Source organism: Alexandromys fortis, unplaced genomic scaffold (genome assembly GCF_014885135.2).
Source record: "Alexandromys fortis isolate MF-2015 unplaced genomic scaffold, M_Fortis_MF-2015_v1.1 scaffold_115, whole genome shotgun sequence".
Classification (NCBI taxonomy): Eukaryota; Metazoa; Chordata; class Mammalia; order Rodentia; family Cricetidae; genus Alexandromys; species Alexandromys fortis.
Window position 1 is genome coordinate 3,292,281 of NW_026067989.1, and position 23,026 is coordinate 3,315,306.

Consider the following 23,026-nt stretch of genomic DNA (forward strand, 5'->3'; position numbering starts at 1 on the left):
GAAAAAACCAAAAAAAAAAAAAAAAAATAGGAAAGGAGGAAGTCAAGGTATTTCTATTTGCAGATGATACAATTATATACATAAATGACCCTAAGAACTCCACCAGGAAAATTCTACAGCTGATAAACACTTTTTATCAAAGTAGCAGAATATAAAATTAACACACAAAAATCAGTAGCCTTCCAATATACAAAATGAAAGAATGAGATAGAAATCTGGGAAATAATACCTTTCACAGCAGCTTCAATAGATATAATCATATTATATTATATATGTATATATAATATCATATTATATATATACATATATATGGAGGTATAATCTATCTTGGGATACCTCCAACCAAGCGAGTGAAAGATGTGTAGAATAAAAACTTTATAGCAAGTTTTATTTTAGACATGTCAAGTTCCATGAAAAAAAAACACTACAGTTGGTGAAAAATGCATCAAATCTTAGATTAGTTCTGCGAAATTGTCATCTTTGATGCTGGTCCTAGTATCATAGCACAGAAAAGTCTCAAATTATATAGGATGCCTTGAGGAAGGCATGCCATTTTACAGTTGAAAGCCACTTCCAAAGGCAGCTGCTGCTTAGCAAGGTGGGGAGACCTTTTTTCTATCCATAAAACAAGATGGTGTCAGAGACAGTAGTACCTAGTACAGTCTATAAAACAGAATTTGAGTGCCCGTGATTCCCAGAAGTGTTTGCAACAGCACAGACAACTGTAGTCTTCCACTGCTTAAAGGTCACTATTGATTCATAAATTTTCCTGCTGGTTGTTGTCTTAAATTCTCTGTGCTGTTGCGGACACTTCTGTGGCCACCGAGAGCGTACTTCATGTGGAGAATGTTTCTAAGAGTCACAGCCCTGTAGGTGCACAGTCTTTGCAATCTGTACCTAAACTTTCCCAAATTAGTTGGTCTACACAACCATGCATGGTAGTTCTTGTCTGTCCATCATACATTGGTTATGTTCAGACTTTATAAAATTAGACCAGTCTGGTCATATACAAATGTATCTTCTTGATTTTCTGCATCCTTCTCTGATGACCTATACAGCTAAGTGCCTTTTAATTTGTTGATAGGACATTTATGATAGTACCTTGTGACCTTAAGGGTTCTATTCTTTAAAATGCCCAAGAGGACTGATATACTCTGGATGCAAATTTGTGTTGGTCACATAGCTTAAATGTTTCTTCTACTGCTTTGAAACCACTCTTTTCTATATAGTGGCAGTTAATATGTATTCTTAATTTAATGTAATATCTTAATAACTTCTTCAAGGATATCTTGGATATTTTTGTCCCTTTACTTTTCCAAAAGTTTTCTAATAAACCCACCATGTTCCATGAAAATATCCACTGGATTTAGTGGACAGCGCATTAAATTCTTGCTTAATTAGGGCAAGAATTGACCTTTTGGATACGGATTATAACATTATAAATTAGCATCAGTTTATTTAGATCATTTCTCATGGCTCTCAATAAAATTTTATAATTTGTCTTCATAAATGACTTGCCCAACTTTTGTCTGACACGATCCCAAGGTATTGTATATTTTCTAGAAGAATTTTTATGATTTGTTTAACTTTATTTTACGTGCAATGGTGTGAAGGTGTCAGATCGCCCAGGAACTAGATTTACACACACTTATGAGCTGCCATGTGGGTGCTGGGAATTGAACCCGGGTCCTCTGGAAGAGCAGTAAGTGCTCATCACCACCGAGCCATCTCTCCAGTCCTGGTGTTGTATAATTTTATTGCTGCTATAAGCATCATTGTATTGGGCCAATGAGATGGCTCAATGAGAGTAAAGCACTTGCTGTGTAAGCCTGATGACCTGAGTTCAAGCCAAGGATTACCTCGCTCAGGATAGTGTTTTCTATTTCCATCCATTTGCACGCAAAATTCGAGAAGTCATTGCTTTTTACCAAGCCAAGGAAACTGTATAGAGGTAGGATAGAATCAACTCTACAAAGTTGCTCTCTGACCTCCACATGTGTGCTATGTTATACACCCACCTGCTCATCATGCTTGCACGCTTGTGTGTTCTCTCTTTCATAATAATTAATTAATTAATTCCAAAGCATCACTCTTGTTGATTGTTGCTGATAGAAAGGGATGCCTTAATTTTTTTGTAGGCCTGTGTCCTGCAAATTTGCTCAAGTCCTTCATTAATAAAAAAAAAAAAAGTCCACCTATAGATCCTTTTAGAAATGTGAGTTAGTGTTTGCTCTGTAGCTTCTCTCACTGTTTATGTTGACTTTTATCCCACTGCGCTCAGAACTTTTCCCCATTTGGCTTAGTGTTGATTATAGATTTTGTTGTATAAAGCCTGAGTATGTTGAGATACATTTCTTCTGTTTCTAGTTTCTGCAGGGCTTTCATCATGATGGGATGTTGAGATTTGTCTAAAGGTTTTTCTTTGTTGAGATAGTAATGTGATTTCTTTCCCGGGCCCATTTATGTGATGCATTACATTTATTGATTTGTAAATGCTTTTTGTTTGTTTTTTATTTATGAATGATGAACCATCCCTACATCTCTGGAACAAAGCCAACTTGATCATGGTGAATGCTCTTTTGATGCATTGTTGGATTTTTTTAAAGAATTTTCTTAAGAATGTTTGCACCTTTGTTATTGGCCTATCATATTATGTTGTTGTTGGATCTTTTAAGTGGGTTTTGGTGTCAAAGTAATACAGGCCATGTAATTAAATTTTGTAGTGTTCCTTCCATTTATGTTTTATTAAATAGTCTGAATAGCGTTAGTGTTGTTTCTTCTTTAAAGGTGCAGTAGAACTTAGCAGTGAAAGCCTGGCCATTTTTAGATGAAAAACTTTGTATTACTCTTTCTGTCTTGTTTCTTGTTATAAATGTGTTAAAATTGTTTGCTTACCTTAATTAAATTTTGGGTAGGTACGGTGGTTTGAAAAAAAAAAGGCCCCCAAAGAGTGGCACTATTGGAGATGTGGCCTTGTTGGAGTAGGTGTGGTCTTGTTGGAGGAAGTGTGTCACTGTAGGGGTGGGCTTTGAGGTCTCATATATGCTCGAGATACTGCCCAGTGTCTCAGTTCACTTCCTGTTGCCTACAAGATGAAGAACTCAGCTATGTCTCCAGCACCATGTCTACCTACATACCACTGAATTCTGCCATAATGATAATGGACTAAACCTCTGAAAATGTAAGCCACCCCAATTAAATATTTTCCTTTATAAGAGTTGCTATGGTCATGATGTTTCTTCACAGCAATAGAAGTTGGTCATATGCATTTAGAACTTTATCCATTTTTAAAATATTTTTTCCAATTTAATCAAATATAAGTTTAAAGGTATAGCCTAATGATTTTCTGAATTTTGCTGTTTTTGTTGTGCTGTGTAGGGGGCAGAGAAAGCACCGAGTGAAGTCCTGTGTCAATGTGTGTTGTTCATCTAGACCCATGAGCTACAGCAAAGCCTTCTCCCCAGTGATGAGACTCAGAGGGAAATGGCAAAGCTTTTTCTCCTGGCCCACATGTGAATGTTGATAGTGTGTGCGGGGGGGGGGGGGGGGAAACAAAAAAAAACAAAGCCAAACCCATAGTTTTCACTCCCCCACCCCCTGGATGTTTACAGTCTGAAGACTGCCCACCTACAGAGCCTGCTCCTCCTGAGGTTAGCTGAACCTGCCTCCTTAACTCAGCTGTCCACCATAAACTCTGCCTCCATGTTTATCTGAATGCGGTCACCCCGCCTTCCCGTTCAGTTCTGTACAGTGTACACACGGAGCTCTGGGGTTCTGAGGTTTCTCCATCAGAGAGCCCAGTCTACCAGACCCCACTTTTCTGGGTATCTGTTCTCACTTTTCTTCAATTCCTCCCTGTCTCCAGGCAAGTTCAAGTCCTTGGAAGTCATGTAATGGGCATGGCAGCGAAGTCTCCTTTTTCTGATCTTATTTGGTTTGGATCGCTGGCTATAGGTTTGTTGATCTTGTTTAGCTTTTCCGATCACCAGCTCTTTCCCTCGTTGATTCTTTGTACTCGTGTTGTTTTCTGGTTCCTTAATTTCTGACTTGATCACATTTGTTTCCAGCTGCTGATCTGGGGTTTGGCGTGTTGTTTTTCCAAGGCTTACGAAGCATTTTTAGTTATCTGCAGTTGCTCTTGCTTTGTAACACAAATACAATGGATATGAACTTCCGTTGTTTGCAGTATATCCTGTAAGTTTTGTTGTGCTGTGTTTTCATGTTTATTCAATTCTGGGATTTTTTTTAATTTCTTGGATGAACTCATTCAGCATCCAGTGGTGTAGCGTCCAGTCTCTGTGAGTTAGAGTTTGCCCTGTAGCTTCTCTCACGGTTTATGTCGACTTTTATCCCACTGCGCTCAGGAAAAACAACAAGCCAAACCCCAAATCAGCAGCTGGAAATAAATATGATCAAGATGAGAAATTATTTGAATTTCCTTATATTTTTTTAAAATCTGTTTTGTGCTCTACAACGTGAATTACTGCAGAGAGAGTTCAATGGGCTACAGAGAAACATACGTATCCTATAGTGTCTGGATGAACTGTTCCGTGGATATCCGTTAGGTCACAGGAGCAATGACATCATTTAATGCAGGCGTTTTTATTTAATAATTTTGTGGAGTACACTTGTCCATCACTGGTAGTAAAACCACAGGTACTTAAAAAGGAAATTTATTTCTCCTTAGCTCATGCATCGGAGAAACTGCTGTCCGTCGCTATCCTTGAAATAGCTGAGTTCCAGGGTAATCTTTTTTTTTTTTTTATGGTTTAAAACAAGACCTGTTCAGTGGTAAATGAGATGCTAAGAATCCAATGTGGGGGGGAAAAAAAAGAGAAGGAAATGTTTTCACATTTAGCCAAATTCAAAGCCCCGGCTGATTTGTTTCGCCCTGAAACAGCCCTGGTGAGCATGAGGCCTCTAGTCAGGGCACAGCTGTTATCTGATGATGGTAATAATTATAAAAGTTAATTTGATTGGTTAAGAGTGAATGTTCACGATGGCCAAATCAGAGTGGACAGTACTTGATAGCAGGCAGTGCCGACTGACATCTGTCAGAAAGAGGCAGGGGGCAGGAAGACGCTGGCCACGCATTTGCAAGTGAGGCCCCGAGGATCCCACCATGCCTTGGCAGACATGTACACACATGCAGCTGCGGCCACATTCTTCTCAAGTGCCACAAAGTACTGCCAGCTCCCGGTGCTGCCTCTTGGCCCAGCACTCTTCTCTCCCTGCCTCTTGTCAGACAGGGCTGACTTGGCCCTCTCCAAGCAGGGTGAATGGCTCAGCTGATTTTGGCCAAGATATGATTACCAATTGTTTTCCTGACCTTGGCAGCTCCAGCCGCGAGTCTCATTCAAAGACAGCTGCATTTCCTCCCTGCTCATCCATCCGCCACACTGAGAACACCTTCCTCCATGCTGGCGGGACTGATGATATTCAGGGCTCTGTTTTTCTACAAGCCGAGGACCAAGAAGGCTCCTCTCCCACTTCAGAGATGCCCTCGGGAGCTTTGTGGGAGCACAGGGTGACAGCTGAGCAGTCAGCTAGAATGCTGCGCAGCCAACAGCTACCGCTGGACCACAGCAGCGGAGGTTCTGCAGCCCAGGTTGGCTCAGATCTGTCCATGTTTCCATCTTTGTTTCTACCTCACAGTGCCAGTACAAACCACTGGCATAGTTCACCACCACTGGTGCGTGTGTGAGAGAGAACTGTCTCACCCACTGGGTGAGAGAGGGAAAGAGAAAGAGACACAGGCGGGGAACTCATTCACCACTGGGACAGGGGAGAGCGGTCACTCAGCACTCTGCCATGGGAGGGGCAGGCGCTCGATTGATTGATTTATTTACCGCTTTGGAAAAATAAGAGAGACTTTATTTTTTAAAATCATTTGTTCCTTTCTCAATCAACTACCATTGTAAAGTCATACAATAAACATGTAACTAAAATAAATCTGCCCTTTCCCAATCTTCTCTCCGAAGCATTTGTATAGCTGAGACCTCAGATGTGCACATATGTGCACACACACTAATGTGCACAAATACACACACACACACACACTCACACACACACGTATATACTTCAAGCCTGTTGGTCTCTGAGTCTCTTGATGGGTTTACAGTAAACAGGACCTTCTTCTCCACTGGGTCTGCTCCTCCTTCCCAGGACCCTGGAGGTGACAGGTACCTCAAGGACAATGCCTGCTGGGAGGAGTGGATAGAGAGGGTTGGCTGAGGCAGTTTGCCAAGAAGCAGCTTATCACCGACTTTAACATGGCATTCATATTCTTTTTCTGCTTTCTTAACTCTGCCTCGTCTTCTTTTTAGCCTCACTTAAAGATGACCCTGCAAAAGAAAGGTCATGCCTGCTGACTCCCCCCCCCCCCGCCCCTTAGCCTTAATTAGCAGTCCCTGGCATCCTTTGTCCTCTCAGCCTGAATAGGTCTTGCCCCAGCTTCATTGTAGGAGCCCATCAGATACTCATAGCCTTGATTAAATCACCTCCTTTCACATCTTAACATCTCAGCTCTCAAAGCCGCCCCAAAGGCCTCTCCTCCCTCGAGCACCGCCATCCTCGAGCACGCTTCCCGAACACTCCTCAACCTACTTTTAGCGGGTAAGTGCTGCTGTGCCCGATATTCTAAATGGAGCCTGAGCAGGCCCTTTAAAAGGCTGCCATTACCTTTCTGAACTGTCAGGCCCCAGAAGTTGCACCCTTAGGAAAGCCACCTTGTGCTGTCTCTCTCTTTGCAACTGCAAAGAAGGGTGCAGTGGTCCCACTCAGTCCCCTAATTATTTACTACACTGCAATCACAGTCAGGCTCTTATGTCTGGAAATCCTCTCTCTCTCTCTCTCTCTCTCTCTCTCTCCCCAAAGCCATCCACAGCTCCTTAGGACTCTGGAGTGCCTCCCTGCTCCAGGCTGGACCATTGACTGTCTGGCTCATGTGCAGAAAACCACAGCTTCTCCGGGTCATGCCCAGAAAATAGTTTTCTCTGGTCCTCTTCGACTTCTGGCTCTTAGAATCCTTTCTGCCGCATCTTCTGTGATGGTCCCTGAGCCTTGGAGGGATGGACGTGATATAGATATCCCATTTATACTGAGAGCTTTACAGATGCAGTCTCTACTCTTTGAAGGGAGGTACCCCACACCTAGCACTGGATATTATTCGGAAACCTATGGTTTCTGGGATGAGGCCTTTGTGTAGGGTAATTCCATTAAACTCTTTTATATGATATATGTGTGTGTGTAATATATATACATATGTTATACATAAATGTTACTATTTCATAACATGAAATAGTAGGTTTCCGTGTGACTCTTCAAACATCTTTCATATTTATTATCCTTGCCCTACATCCCTGTCCCTCTTCCTACTTAAACTTTCTTCCCCGTTTTTCTCTTGCCCCCTTCACATCTATCCCTATTCTGTAAGGTCTTCCTTCCTCTTCCCTCTCTAGTTTCCTGGATTCAACAAGTTTTCCAAGTTTATGTTGGCCAGAGGAGAGTCCCGTGAACAGATGAAAGAAATGAACACCCCGAATAACGTCCAAGTTTTTTTTTTATGCTATCAGTGAGAACACAAGGAATTAACACACAGACTGAGGAGCAGTCAGCACCAGTCTGAAAGGGCAGGGCTCAGGTGTAATGGCAAATGAGCCCTCACCACCATTTCTCCACCCTCTTTCCTTGACATGAATGTCCATAGACTTTTCTACTGACCTTTCCAAGCAGACATTGTTACATCTTAAAATAACTTGCCAGCATCCTCTCTACTATAGAAAAAAAATCCTTTTATTATTTAAAAGGAAATGTGTGTATTTAAGTCACATACCAGTGCCGGGTGGAGATGATTTGGGCAGCCTAGGGATGGTTCTGTATTCCAGAAGACAATGCTGGCGCGTGTACTGAACATGGGGTAATCTCAAAGTGTGAGACATAACTGACATGTGTGGCTGTTAATTACATATGCCACATTCTCAAAAAAAAAATCAAACTTTCCACCAAGCTTTGTAAAAACAAATTCCCTATAGCAAGGCCACTGTTGCTCCTTTTAAGTTGCACATGGCTCCCTGCCCACAGCTGCCACCTGCCCCTGTCACCACCATGCTGCTCACTTGTGTGCAGGTAACCCTCCGCTACAACGGTTTCTGCATCCGCAGCTTCAACTTACTGACGAGCTAAGATATGGAGGGGGGTGGGGGGAGCGGGAATGTTGGATCTCTACTGAGCATGTGCAAACTTTATGACTATACCTTTTCCTCCCTGTAATAGCGTTGCATTTGTATTTTAATAAATAAAACTTGCCTGAGGATCAGAAAAGTAAAACAGCCTCACTGTTTTACACAGAAGAGTAAAACAGCCTTACAGACCAGGCAACAATAGCACACACCTTTAATCCCAATAGTCACGCTAGCTTGCCATAAAGTGCATGCCTTTAATCCCAGCCCTAGAGAGGATTATAAAACGGGAGGAGACAGCTCTCAGTCTCAGTCTCATTCTGAGATTCCTGGAGGCAGGACGGACTGAAGTAGAGGTAAGAGCCAGTGGCTGTCTGTTTTGCTTTTCTGACCTTCAAATTAAACCCCAATTTGGGGGAGGAAGAGGAGAGAGAGAGAGGGGAAGAGAGAGAGAGAGAGAGAGAGAGAGAGAGAGAGAGAGAGAGAGAGAGAGAGAGAGAATAAACAATCTTTAGGAGAATTAAGTGAGAAACCCAGTGTTCAATTTAGAATGATAGTATATATAGGTGCCCAGAGCAGTTCATAGGAAAGAGATAGCTCAAATGTTTCTCCCTGGCTCTGAATATCAATTAAAATTAGGATTTGTGAGCTGTTAGAATTGTAAAGTGTGTCTAGAACCTAGTGTTTAGTATCTAACCTATCATATACCTGTTCATGCTGCTTTGGAAAACTGTTTTATACATTGTCAACGATTACAAATACTTTAGAGCTATATTAGCCGATATAATCGCTAATTGTTGCTTAAATCCGAATTATAATTAAGGCATGAGTGCTTATCCACCCTTCCGAAGGCCCAGGGTTCAACCCCAAGTATTAAAATAGCCAAAATTCAGCTCCAGGGCTGCAGAGATGGCTCAGTGGCTATTAGCTCATATTGCTCTCTCCGAGGACCCTCATCAGGCTCTTCACAACCGACTTAACTCCAACTCCAGAGGATCTATGTCCTCTTCTGGCTTCCACGGGTACCTGCATTCATGTGCATCTATGCCACAGAGACACATAAAAAAATTCATCAACCTGGGCACGCTGACCATAGTTCATAGGCTCAAACGCCATGTGGTGCCAGTGGCCATCACCACATCGGAGGTGCAAGAGAGGAAAATAATGCCATTGCAGAAAGTTCTGTGGGATAAAACAGCTATGCACCAACAGCATTCATAGACTGTAGTGGGTGGTGCTGGACACAGCTTAGGAGGGACAAGATTTCCCACAGGGCCACCGACCAACCCCGGCACCTCAGACTCCTCACCATTATTGTTCCTAAGAGATGGATGCTCATGGATAGGCCCAATGAGTGGACCATTCCTCTCCGTACCTTCTTCTGTGGGGACATCCAGAAAACTAATTCTCCCCAGATCGTGTGCCAAAGAAAGACAGTCAGGAGGGAGAGCAGTGTGGAAGGAGGGCATTCTGGGTAACTGGTCATTCTGCAGGTTCTACAAAGGACACTTGGCCTGGTGGTAACATGAGTGTTCTGTCTCATACTAACCTTTTCGGCTGCTCAAGCCTCACCTGCTGCCACTTGCTCATCAAATGAGATCTCAATAACCAAGGGTCCCAACCTGTTGTCAGATACCAAGCCTTGAGGTGGGGTTCCGAAGAGCCACCCTCTGCTCCAAACTGACTCCCGTCCATGGGAGCATCTTTTAATATCACTTTTCATTTTGAAACTTACGCTCTGGGGCTTGAGATCCTCTCTAGATGTTCCTTCTTCCATCTCCTTGGATACCCACCTGTCTGTATGTGATTGACAGTTGTTATTTATGAACTAAAATAATAGTCGAAAAGACAACAATTACCCAAGGCACCACACTGCATCAATATAAATGCCTCGTTTCCAAACTTTAAGATGCAGCTTGATTAGTTTATTGTGATTTTGCTTGCTTGAATAAATACATTTCAGAAATTCGGTTCTTCGTCTGCTAAGATGTACCTGGTCTGGCTGCCTAAAATTTTATTGCAAACTAGCAATTACAAGAACTACTTTGAATCCACTGAGCAGCAGGGAACTGTCACGGGTGTCATAAGCCTAGTCTCTCCTTTTGGATCTTTGTAGACTTCTTTGGGAGGCTTATTTTATACATGTTGATTCAATCTTTAAAATTTTCCATTCTAAAAGCAATCCAATTTTTTATAGAAAAACATTTTAGAAGCCAAGTAGAGTATAGAACCCATGTCTAATAAAATATAGAACCCCTAGGTAATACAGCATAAAACCTAGGCCTGGTCCCAGTACCAAGATTTCAGATGATTGAACTGTGAGAAGTGAGCCAGAATCTGTTTGTCCCCGAGACCCTAGAACAAGGTCCTGAATGGTACCTCTCTCTCTCTCTCTCTCTCTCTCTCTCTCTCTCTCTCTCTCTCTCTCTCGGAACCCACATGCTCAGAGGATCCTGGGTATAGCCCATCATATCCATCTTAGAGAGGAGAGACTGGCCAAGCTTGCCATGGGCTGCTGCCAAGACAGTGGCATGGAGAGTTCTGAACCAGTTTCCCAGCTCTGTCTAGTTCCCTGCCTGCAGGACCAGAGGAATACGTTTTACATCGTGCAAATAACCAGCCATTAGGATCAGCAGTCGTTTTGTGTGATTTTTCATTTCCCTGTTACAAAAAAGACTAAGGATGTTTATTCCTGAGACACAAAAATAATTTTGTTTCCCCGACAAAGGTACCTCAGGAGCTTCTTAGATTAGTGTGTGAATGATGAAAATACTAGAACATCTCTCTGTACTTTATATTAAAATTAGCAAGGAGTTGAGTTTTATTGTCATTTTGAAGCCATGCTCTGGCATTGCTTTGGCCAGATGAAAGACTGATGCATCCATACGGATTTGCCAAACTCAGGGTGCCTAGAGGATGCTGTAGCTTGGAGAAATCTTTGTTAGGTAAAATTAAAGTTCTATGTGTCTGGCTTGTATGCAGTTCCTATGTGTCTGGTTCTATGGACTTGCAGTTAGTTAGCAGCTAACTATTAACCTCTACAGAATGACTAGAGCTTGTAAAGGACTCTTCCAAAGAAGCTGTGGACTGGAAATCCTGGTGAGCCATGCACGAGGCAGGGTGGGAATGATGGAGTGAACCCCTCATCAGCCACATGATGGGGCTGTGCAGTGCTCAGTCTGTCCGCTGAGGTCTAGCTGCAGATAACAGAATCTACTGTGGCTAGGTTACACAGCAGTGGATGGAGGCGTGGCTTCAGTGTCCGGCTTCCAAGAAATTTCCAGAAAAAAAGCTCTGTAGATGGGGTCAGTCTTTGCCAGAGAAGGGGATCGTGGAACTAGAACACTGCTGCGCGTTTACTAGCTCTGTAGTTTCCCCTCTCTGTCGAGATCCATTTCAGCAGCACAGTCACCCCCAAGTCCTTCCTGGTGCCCAAGAGAGTCAGTTACAGCTAACCACCACAGTGAGTCTCACCAGTCGAACAAGCAGGGTCCTCACCCAGTGAATACCCAGTGGTTTTCATGCCCCGATGCCAAGTCTCACACGAGGCTGTCTCTCTGGGGACAACTCGGTCTCACGTGGTAGCTCTCCGGGCCTGAGCTGGAAAGGGCATATAGTCTTCCACTCTCCTACATATATGGTTTGGCTAGACCATGCTAAAAGGGTCTCCAACGCTGCTGCCACATTTTGTATGCAAACAACCAGAAGTCAGCCAGCTCCCCGGAAGGTAGCAGAAAGAGCGTTTGGAATCTGGCTTTATATCTACTATTGATAAGGATAAATTTTTCCTTGGTTATAGTCAGGTCCACAAACCTTTCATTCGAATTCTAGAAGCAGATGTTGTGGAATTCGGTGTTCTTTTTTTTTTTTTTTTTTCCAGACCTCAGAAGACCGGATATGCCCACTCATCTGAAAGAACCAAAAGCCCGAGCTAAGTGAAGCAGAGCTGTTTCAATAGAACAGGCAACAGGGTGGGGACAGTGAGGCAGAGAATGTTTAGGTAACATCAAACTGGGATTGCTCCAGCTCACTGCCTTGGGAAGGTTTCCAGGCCCCATCAAAAGTGGGTGGGGTCCAGAAGATTCGGAATGGAGGAGACGCCACTGCGAGTCTGGGGATGCAAGGCAGGTCAATTGCTCAGGACAGAGTAGAGAGGGAAAAGCCACAGAGAGGAGGGATCTCTGGAGATTACAGCAGAGCTCTCCTGAGTGTTCAGTGAGGTTTGGGGACAACTTTTCAAAGCCCTGGGAAGATTAGAGGGCATAGGGCCTGGCCCACTCAGGTGCAAGTAAGGACCTCCTCTCAGGCAGACGTGAGACCCTCAAGACCATGGGGTTGACAGGCAAAGCATGAGTTAGTCCTGGAACACCACTCCGATCCCTCTTACACATCTCAAACCCAATTCAAATGTGTCCAACTGTTTCGAAGTAACTTAATGACATCCCCAGACAAACTCAAGGAAGTTCATCTGGTGCTGAAAATTACAGCACCTAACAAAGTCAGACTCAAAGTTTTCAGCATCCAATGCAAACATTTCTAAGCATGCAGTGAAACATGAAAATACAACCTGTAGAGAGGAGAAGAATCTGTCAATCAAAATCAACCCAGAACTGCCTTAGAGTTAGCAGACAAGCATAGGAGAAACACTATTATAACTGGATTCTACGTGACCAAATCCTAAGTATAGATATGAAGGGCAGATAAAAAAGACACAATATTCAAGAGATGAAAACTGACAGATCTAAGATAAAAAAAAAAAACTACACCACGATTGTGGCAGATTAGGACCTGCCGACTGGTAAATTTAAAGACATCACTACTTAAAATGCCTCAAATGAAACGTGGAGAAGAGAAGAAGCCTAGATCGAGCATGGAGTATGGGACAGCTTCAAGTGGACATGATAACAAATGTTTCTAAATCTGATGTGACTCTTCCAGGGGCGTCCAAGCTCTTGATGTTGTGACATAACATTGTCACCTACCAAACACACACATCCTCACACACCATACACACACACACACGTCTGCACACACACACATACATGCACATACATGCACAAACGCACACACATCTGCATACACACACATCCACACACACATCCGCACACGCACATACACACATATCCGTGCGCGCGCGCGCGCGCACACACACACACACATTTTAAGCTGAAGGTCTTGAATTGGGCCACATTCATTACTATTCTGGTGAGCATGTCACCCACAGGTTGCCTGTCAGACTTGCCTGCAGCCTCTACTCCCACAAATCTAAGCTCGGTGAATCTCAAGAAAAATGAAGAAAATGAGACCAAACCATATCATTATCAAAGAGCTGAGAACCAGCGACAAAAGCAAAAAGAGAAAATAGGCAAATTATTTACAAAGAAATAAATGGAAGAATGGCAAGAGAAACATCAGAAAAAGTGTAAGCAAGGGGACATGGAGAAGCGGCTTCAAAGCTCGGACGGCTTCCAAGTTTTAGAACTGATCTACTACCTATTCCCTAATACCTCCAGAGCAGTACGTATCATAAGTCTCCCGTAAGACCTACACCACCCTGCCTACACCCAGCCAGCGTCTCTTGAGGCATACTCTTTCCACTAGCCCGTTCACTCTCTGCTGGTTACTTCCTTCTAACTGGGAATCCCACTTATAGCCCCTTGCCATAAGACCCATGTCTCCCCAAACTGATATGTTGAATCTCTGATTGAAGTGACTACACAGGGTTTGTAGGAAGCTAGGGGAGATTATAAGGAAAGCCTTCGCTCCTCTTCGCCACAGGAGGACCCTGCAAGAAGGTGGCCTGCTCCAAGCTGTAAAGAAAGCCGTCTGGAAATGACCATGCTAGCGCCTTGATTTGAAACATTCCAAATAGGTTTCTGTGGTTTACCCCGTTTAGACTGCAGTGCTGTGTTGTTTTGCCAACTCAAGCTGACTAGGACAGGTTCTTGCCATCTGGTCCTTCTTGTCTCCTCACAGTTCATCCATAGGCTACCAGTAGTATAAGCAGGCAGTGGGGGTGGGATAGGAGGCTGTGATGGCCAAGACACATGGAAACCCTAGCAATGGCGGAAACTACCTCCGTGTCCTCTCACCCTGCATTTATCCCTGGTTCTGCCATTCTGCCAGCTGCAGCTGCCTTATCTGGTCTTGAAGGTCACCAGGGTCACCCTGTGGCGTGATAAGGGGACAGCACCGAAGGGCTCCCTTAGACGGCTCCTAGCAGTGGTGTCTGGACTCTAAACTTCATTTATCTGTAAAGGGGAACCTTGGGACCCCTTCCTGGACAGCTGTCAAGACCATGTCGGATGCCAGGCAGGGGATTTTCAGCTCAGAGTCACTCTTTGGGAACCAGCATTCTGCCGCCCACTGCTCCCGCAGGGCACAGCTACAGGTCCTTCTCACCCACAAGCATGGTTGGCAGTGTGACGCTGAGATGTCTTTCTGACACACGCACACCCAGGATAACTTTGTGAAGTGACAGATGGCAAAGCCCCAGCATGGCCCAAACCACTTTTCCTGCCTTCTTAAAAACACTTTCCGTCACCTCTGCGGCAAACCCCTGAGACATGGCTTGAGGCTCATTATTCACTCCACCTGGTAATTTGGGGAGATGAGAGCGCCAAATGCCACCAACGATGCCCCTGTAGCTGCTAATAGGAGCTACTGTTTGGAGCCCACGGTACCCTCTTGGCCCCAGCAGCTCAGACAGCTGCCAGAACACCGTCTGCCAGGCCAGGATACGTGCTGAAGGCTCCGAGGGCAGAATAGAGCCCTGCACAGTCACCCTAGCATCCCAGAGGTGTTCCACATTAATAATCTATAGTTCAATCATTAGGAGCAAATCCAAGCGAAATAGGAAAATACACCCCATGCTGGAGGCTGGGAGGCTGCTGGGAGAAGGCTTCTCCACCCCTTGGCAGCCTTAATGATTAGTTCCCAGCCCCCAGAAGCCCAGCTGACAAACGGTGCCTGCAAGCTGGAGGCTTTCTGCATGTGATAATTGAACAATGCTCAAACGCATCCAAGATATTAACACGGACTCACTGCCTGCGGTGCTATGTCTGAGATGCAGGCCCCTGACCCAGTCCATCTCCAGGGCTGCCTGAAGGACATCCTCTAGGATGCAGGCCCCTGACCCTGTCTATCTCCAGGGCTGCCTGAAGGACATCTTCTAGGATGTAGGCCCCTGACCTGGTCCATCTCCAGGGCAACCCTGAAGGACATCCTGTAGGATGCAGGCCCCTGACCCAGTCCATCTCCAGGGCTGCTTGAAGGACATCCTGTAGGATGCAGGCCCCTAACCCTGTCTATCTCCAGGGCTCCCTAAACTAGGATGTAAGTCCCTGAACCAGTCCATCTCCAGGGCAACCCTGAAGGACATCCTCTAGTTGGTCTTTGCCTTCCAGACAGATCTGCAAGTGGATCTTCCACAGGGGCATCCAGGGATGCTGGGGCCCTGGCAGGGATTTAATATCTGAACTAATGTGATTTTTTTCCAATTATGTGCTAGACTGAAGTGTTCGCCTAGGCCTGTATTGTAACAACTCAGCATTCTATGGAGGGAGCCATCTAAAGGAGGGAAGCCTTTTTAATTTCAGGGTTGCTTTAGTTTTTAATAGCTATGCATTTCAAGATATTTGTTCATAATCTTCCTGGTCATACGCAGTATTAGTCCAGTGTCACGTCCACCCTCGACCAGCAAGGAAAAACGCGACAACCGGAGCTCTTCTTGCAGCAGTTTTCAGGACTTTATTCACAGCAATCTATCTCCTTCTCCTTCTCTTTCTCTCTCTCTCTCTCCTCTCCCTCCCTCTCTCCCTTCTCTCTCCCCTCTCTCCTCTCTTTCTCTTTCCTCTCTCTCCCCAGGCAAACCCTCTCCCAGCCCTTAAGTAGGCATGGGCTGCCAACTCCGAACTGCCAAGTAGGCACTGCCTATAGAGGTTCACGCATATGCAGGCAGCTGATAATCATTGTGTGATCATAGCATAGGTCAGGCCTTAACCATCTCAGGAGTTGATTATACATCTCCATCAGGTGTGATTACACGCAGCTCGCTCCAGTCCAGACTCTCTGTGACTGACAGAAGCCCAGCTCCAGTGAGCAGACACCCCAGAGAGGAGATTTCAGCACCCCTCAGAACCAAGCCCAGGATGAGCACAAGGAGCAGCGAAGCCAGGGCATCCTGGAGCCGGTCTTCATCTGAGACAGCACGGCACTTTCTGTCTCCATGCGATCTTCCTCCTCTGGAACTGACCCCATGAATCAGGAGACAGGGAACCGCTCCTTTCTACAGCCACTCTGAAAAGCCTCCTGAGGAAGAACTCAGATCAATCTTGGTGCCTGTGATGTCCCTGCCCACTTAGACTGTCAGAAAGGTCATGTCTCACTTATCAGGCCAGGGACCAGGGTGCTTGAAGAGCAGGGGGCTACAGAGCAGACAAAAACCTCTCCCTGCATATCATAAATGGCAGAATGCATCTTCACCCCACTGCACCCCAGCACAGGCTGACTGCTAGGAACCCTCCCCTTCTGGACAGGAAGAAATCCATGTCACGTAGAATGTGGATTCCCAACAGCTGCCAAAGAGGCTCCTGACACACTGCGGAAATGCTGGAGCCTTATCTCTGAGGTTAGGAAGGAGCAGAAGACATGTTCCCTTCCTCTGTCTTTCTTAGACTGTCCCGAGACTCAGTTTCTCTGTGTGTCTTGGTCTAGAGCCATCCTACAGTGTGGCACAGTGGCGAGCACATAAAGTGGAGTCCCGACTTTCTCCATTTTCCGTCTCATTTCCCTTTCCTTTTACTCTAGACACCCTGAAATTGCACCCCTCAAAAAACCAAAAACATTAGCATGTTAATCCTTGCCCATGGCTCTGCTTTGTGGGAAGAGCAAGAAACCCATTACGATGATAAGGATGAAAAAAAAATCACTAACCTGAGTTTTAATTTTTATCAGAGATCCTTACACCTTTGGACATAAAAGACACAGGGTAACCATGGGGAATTTTTTCATAAAGCTCTGCCTCATTCTGAAGAGTTAAGTTTAGATAAAAACTTAGAGAAGACTTCTTTAGGATCACGTTGGAAAGCACCTTGGGATCCTGGTGATGTGGCTCAGCTGGCAGAGTGCTTTCCTAGTGTGCACGAATTCCGGAGCTGAGTCCCCAGCACTGCACACACCTGGGCATGGTGACCTGCACAGCTGTGATTCCAGCGCTTGGGAGGTGGAAGCAGAAGAACCGGACCTGTCCCAGAGTGGCAGCAGCCGGGAGAGGAAGGGAAAGAGAATGTCATGACAGAAAGCACAAGACATTCTACCTGACTGATAGGAATTCTAGAAAGAAGATGAAGAAAACACACTGAAGGCGTCTGCCAAAAGCATGATAGAAGAAAATTCCAGAAGCATAAATCATTAATTTCCAGATTGCAAAGGCAACCAGGGTCCCATGCAGTAGATGACTGCACCCCAAAGACTCCGTGGTGAAACCTCACAGAAGGAGCCTTAAGAGGCACATAGAAGATCCCAGTAAGTAAAGCTGGCCACTTAGGAAGGAACCAGAATCAAAGGGGCCTGAGAACTTAGGAGACGGTGGAAATACTATAGATAATAGAGGAAATTATTTCAAACAAAAATTCAGTGAACATCCATCCAGGGATAAGCAAAGAAATAAGCACGTCATCTCCCGAAAGCGGAGAAGGAACGACTAGACGTTTCTCCCTCCGCCGATATGACAGAACCTCCGAGAAGAGCAACTTAAGGAAGGAACGGGCCTATTTTGGCTCACAGTTTGAGGGTCCAGCCCATCATGGCAGCAGAGGCATCTGCAGTCAAGAAGCAGAGAGAGATGTATGTTAAAGCTCAGCTCCCTTCTCATGGAATGGCGCCACTCATTTTTAGAATGGGTCTTCCCACCCCAATTAGTTCAGTCTAGAATTTCCTTCACAGACATCCCTAGGGCTTGTCTCCTAGGTGACTCTAGATCCCGTCAAGTTGATCCTCAGTATCATCACGGTCTGGATTTTACAATACCTAAGAAATCCGTGGGTGCCAGTGTTGAGCACCCATGGCTTCTGACATGGAAGAAGCAAAGGCCAGAGCTCACTTAGTAGTAGAAAACACAGCACCTTGCAACAGACAAGCTAAATAGACCAAAATCTGAGCAAGATTAGCCCACACTAAGTGCCAGGAAACAAGATGGCAGAGCATGTTAGCGAGTGTGACAAAATTGGAGCCCCAATTCAGAGTGTAGAAGCTACAGTTAGACAGCCCAATTACTTCAATAACAACAAGAAGAATGCAAGAAATAAGCAGAGATGGAGAGGGAAACCTACAGATTAATTTCTTAAATTTTTTAGATTGGCTACTTTGTGCGCATGAGGGTTTTGCTTGCATGTAAGCATATGCACCACACGCATGCCTGGTGCCTGTGGTGATCAGAAGAGGACATCAGATCTCCTGGGACTGGAGTTACAGATGGTTGGGAGCCACCATGTGCGTCCTGGGAATTGAACCAGGGTCCTCTGTGAGAGCAACAAGTGTTCTTAACCAGTGAGCCAACTCCCAGCCCCTAAAATATGCTTTTAAAATAAAGACATATTGGGTATTTTTTATTTATTTTTAGTTTCTCAAGACAGGGCTTCTTTGTGTAACCACCATGGCTGTCCTGGAACTCACTTTGTAGAACAGGCTGGCTTTGAACTCATGGAGATCTGCCTGCCTCTGCCTCCCAAGATCTGGGATTAAAGGCGTATGCCACCACCACCCAGTAAGCTTATTGGATATTAATTCAAATAATATGTGAAAACTGTATGTTATTTATAAGGTTATTGAAGCTTCAGCACAAGAAAGTTTATGATAAGTCATTATCACTAGGCTTGGTGGCACACTCTTTAATCCCAGCACTCGGGGGCACAGTAGATCTATTGTGAGAGGCCAGCCTGGTCCACATTGAATCTTCCAGACCAGCCAAGACTACATGGCAAGACCTTGTCTCAGAAAAACAAGAACAAAAAAGAAGTTATCTTTAATATTTTTATTTTTGAAGATAGCTCACGTAGATATGTTTATTTTCACGAATATGTGTGTATGTACATTCTTATTTCTGTCTGCAGCCCCATCACCATGGGACAGAGCCAAGACATTATGAGCCAGCCTCGTCAGCGGTTGTTGCCCTGGGTCACTAGGCTCTAGTGCTGTTATAGCATAGAATACTTCCATCAAATGGCTACCCCTGCTTTGTGGAATCATAAAGTCACCATGCAGCTGCTGCTGAAGAGCGCGGCCCCAAGGCGGCAGGGACACAGGGACGAAACAGACCCAGCAAACCAAGGCTCAGCAATAACCAACCCTCAAGGAGCCCACCACCTTTACTCTCCCAGAGCCGCAGCAGCTTGCTGGCCCCCTAAGCAGAAGGAAAGGCATGCAGCTCGAACCCTGACCCCTTTGTGCAGCCCCCTTCTCCACCCCTGCTCTTGTACCTGTGAGTCAATGAAAGGGAGGCCAGCAATGCGCAGGTACAACTTTGCCATGGTGAGTGGCGGGATTAATTCCCATCCCTCCCAGCCCCCTTGTGGTCTTCCAGGAGAAATGGTTACCAAGAAATAGGAAGTGTCCAGAGAGCTCAGGCATCTTCCCGCTGTGGCCTCTCAAGTACAGAGGAGATCATTAGAGGGTCCTTGTGTTGCCTAGCAACCCGTGAATGCTGTTTGCTATCATGTCATTAATATGATGTGAAAGTGTTTCATAGAAGACATTCATCTCACATTAATGAAAATCAAATTTGCTAATATGACACAAAATCTGTTCTTCCTTGTGACTGTCTATACTTAAGTAGCTTATTTATTGAATTAGACAGTGAGTGGTTTTCAGGCTTGAGACCGTTAGAGTATCAGAATAATGACTTTGTTTCCAATAATATCAGATGGCCCTTAATGATGTGATTATGCAGCTGTCACTCCGTGACCACCATCCTCGGACCGAGTGCCCCTCCCTGGAGTCTCACCCAGACACCCCTCAGCTACCCTGCCGTTCAGCTTCTCACACAGGCAAGCCTCAGCGGGGAAAGGCTTCCTGTTGGAGCCTGTCTGCTCTCCAGATGAGCTCAATTTTCCTTCAGAGCGCTGGGACCAAAGACTGGAGGTGTTTAGCATAATGGAGGCTCTCCAATCCCTAAGCATGGGAGAGGTGGCCACACGTATTCACCCATGCTGTCTTTCTAAGGATGGGCTAGCACACAACCCGAAATGCATCAGGCACCGTAAGAAACACGGGCGACATCTTACTTTAAACACAGTGTGTTCCCGAAGGCAAGTATGGAATTCAAATGTACAAAACCCAAGTGATAAGCCGGTGGCACCCCTCAAGGGCGTTCCCATCACAGAATTAAGGTGCCCAGTGCTCAAGAAGCAGAGGTAGGCAGATTTCTGTGAGTTTGATGCCAGCCTGGTCTACGAAGAGTTCCGGGACAGCCAGCGTACATAGAAAGACCATGTCTCCAAACAAGTAAAACAAAACGGGCTGCTCAACTGTTGTCCAGTCTCTGTGTGATGGGAAAGTGTGGATCTTATCTGAGGTCCTGACTGTTCTGAGGCTGGACCATCTTAGGTAGCAGCTTTGGATTTGGTCTTGATGTAGATTTTTGAGGAAGTTGCAACAGAGACATTCTGAGAGACTAGATCACCTAGGATATTTATCTTCATTAGTGTCTGGTTCTTTTTTATTTTTTTTGAAAACACACAAACCTTTGAATGTAACGTGCATATCTGCATTAGCACAAGTACGGAACGTGTAGTGTGCACAAGTTAGTTAAAGATGATTTTTTGTTTTATGTTTGTGTAGGTAAAAGGCATCTGTTAACCTTATAAGTTTGTTTGGGTTGTATAACCAAATCCCTATCCATGTTATATAAAAGGATGCCATGTGTCATCCAGTCTCAGAACTGTTCCCATAGTAGGGGGTTCAGCATATACGTCACCTGTCTTATGGTCTTTCTTGGTTTCTTCTTTAATGTCTGTAGCCAAGATGCGCAGGAGATCTCCTCTGGTCAAATCTGGTCTTTATTAATTTGGAAGGAATCTATAACATTCTGTTTCCTGTAGAAACAAAGGTATAACTTCTCCCCCAACACAACACATTTCCTGACTTCCACTCTAAAGTTATTAAAATATATAGACTGGTTTGATTTAGCAGTATTTTCTACAATTCAGTGTCTCTCGTCAGCATTTAAAAAATTAAAAGTCAACAAAGCAGCATATAGGATCCAATCACCCTGTATGGTTTCCATCTTTACATGTCTTATTTTTATTTTACTTTACTCTTTCTCTTAAGAGTTTGCTTTATTATTTTTTTCTGTGAATGTCTATACCTGTTTCCTTTATTCCCCTTCAATATCTAAGCACATTTTCAAGCACGTTGTAACCTGTTCAGAGGTTTTTCAGTCTGGATCTGGCTTTACTAAGTGCATGCAGTGTGTTATGATCACATGAGCCCTCAGACTGTTAGGTGGCAGGTAGGCCCTCCACCACACAGCTCACTTAGCACACAGCACTGGCAGCTGGCTCCACCTGCCTTGGTCCTTCCCAGTTCTGGGAAGCTGCTGTATCTGTGCTATCTAGCCTCCCACCCCAGTAGTGTGTGCACTGCTCCAGTGCTTGGCTGTATTAAAGGAGCCACACCTCTGTACACAGTACTGGACCTGCTTGAGAGACCACGGTTGCCGGGAAGCCATGTCTAACTCCGTGTTCAGAATTTTTTCCTACTCTCTCAGGCCCTATGTTGATTTACATGCTGCACATTGAGCACCAAATGTAGTGGACTTTTCTTGGACTTCCAGCCTACAAAAAAGACATGGAGACTTATTATTAATTATGAAAGCTTGGCCTTTAACTTAGACTTGTTCACAACTAGCTCTTATAACTTAAATTAATCTGCCACATGGCTCAGTTACCTCTCCTGTACTGTATGTATGCCCTACTTCTTGAGAGACTGCCTTGGTATCTCCTGCATGGCTAGCTACATTTATCTCTATTCCCCTCTCTCTGCCCAGAAGTCCTGCCCACTCTCCCCTGCCTAGCTATTGGCCATTCGGCTCTTTATTAAGCCAATCACAGTGACAGCTTCACACAGTGTAAACAAATAGTCTGCAACACCACACTGCCTCCCCAGCATCTGCCCTAGAATATACCCAGACGGTCAACAGTGCACTTGTTAAACCTTTCCATAACCCACAGACGGACGCCTAGATTCTATCCAGACCCACTGCCTCTCACCTCGCATCTGGCTGGACACTAAAGCCTTCAGATCATGTCTCCTTCCCAGCATCCCTCACACCACTGTGGGTATCCCCATGCCATTCCTCCTGACTGGAATACCCTTGGTGGACAACCAGTCCTCCCAGGCTTCGATATGGCCTGCTTGCCCCCGGGATCAACTCCCTGTGGCGCATCCATCACTACTGCAGCGCTGGAGGCGCACAATGCTATGACGATCTCTTACATCATCACGCTTCTTGTGGCTAGCTACTCCATATGGACCACAGCATGTTCATCCCTGACCTTGAAATGCTTCTCTCAATGGGGATTCAACAAATACTGACATTTTTACCCTTTCCATCCATATCAGTGCTATGCAGAAGAAATGACACAAGACTCAGAAGACTAACTTTTTTAAAAATGTTAAAAGAAGCAAAGGAGGGCTGGGGTGTGGTTCAAGAGTAAGCCTTGACTCTCTGGAGTGAGGCACGGGGCTCCACTGCCAGGACTGCAGGAAAGCAGGGAGGGGAACGGAGACTAGAAGGCCAGAGGAAATGAATAAAATAATTTTATTTAATCCAATTCTAGCCAAAAACA

The 23,026-nt window shown here is 44.9% G+C and overlaps 1 protein-coding gene across 1 annotated transcript in view; it reads left to right on the plus strand.

The window, feature by feature from the left end:
- Positions 1 to 23,026, plus strand: part of Cfap61 (cilia and flagella associated protein 61) — a 231,495-nt gene that overhangs the window by 186,255 nt on the left and 22,214 nt on the right. The window lies entirely within an intron of this gene.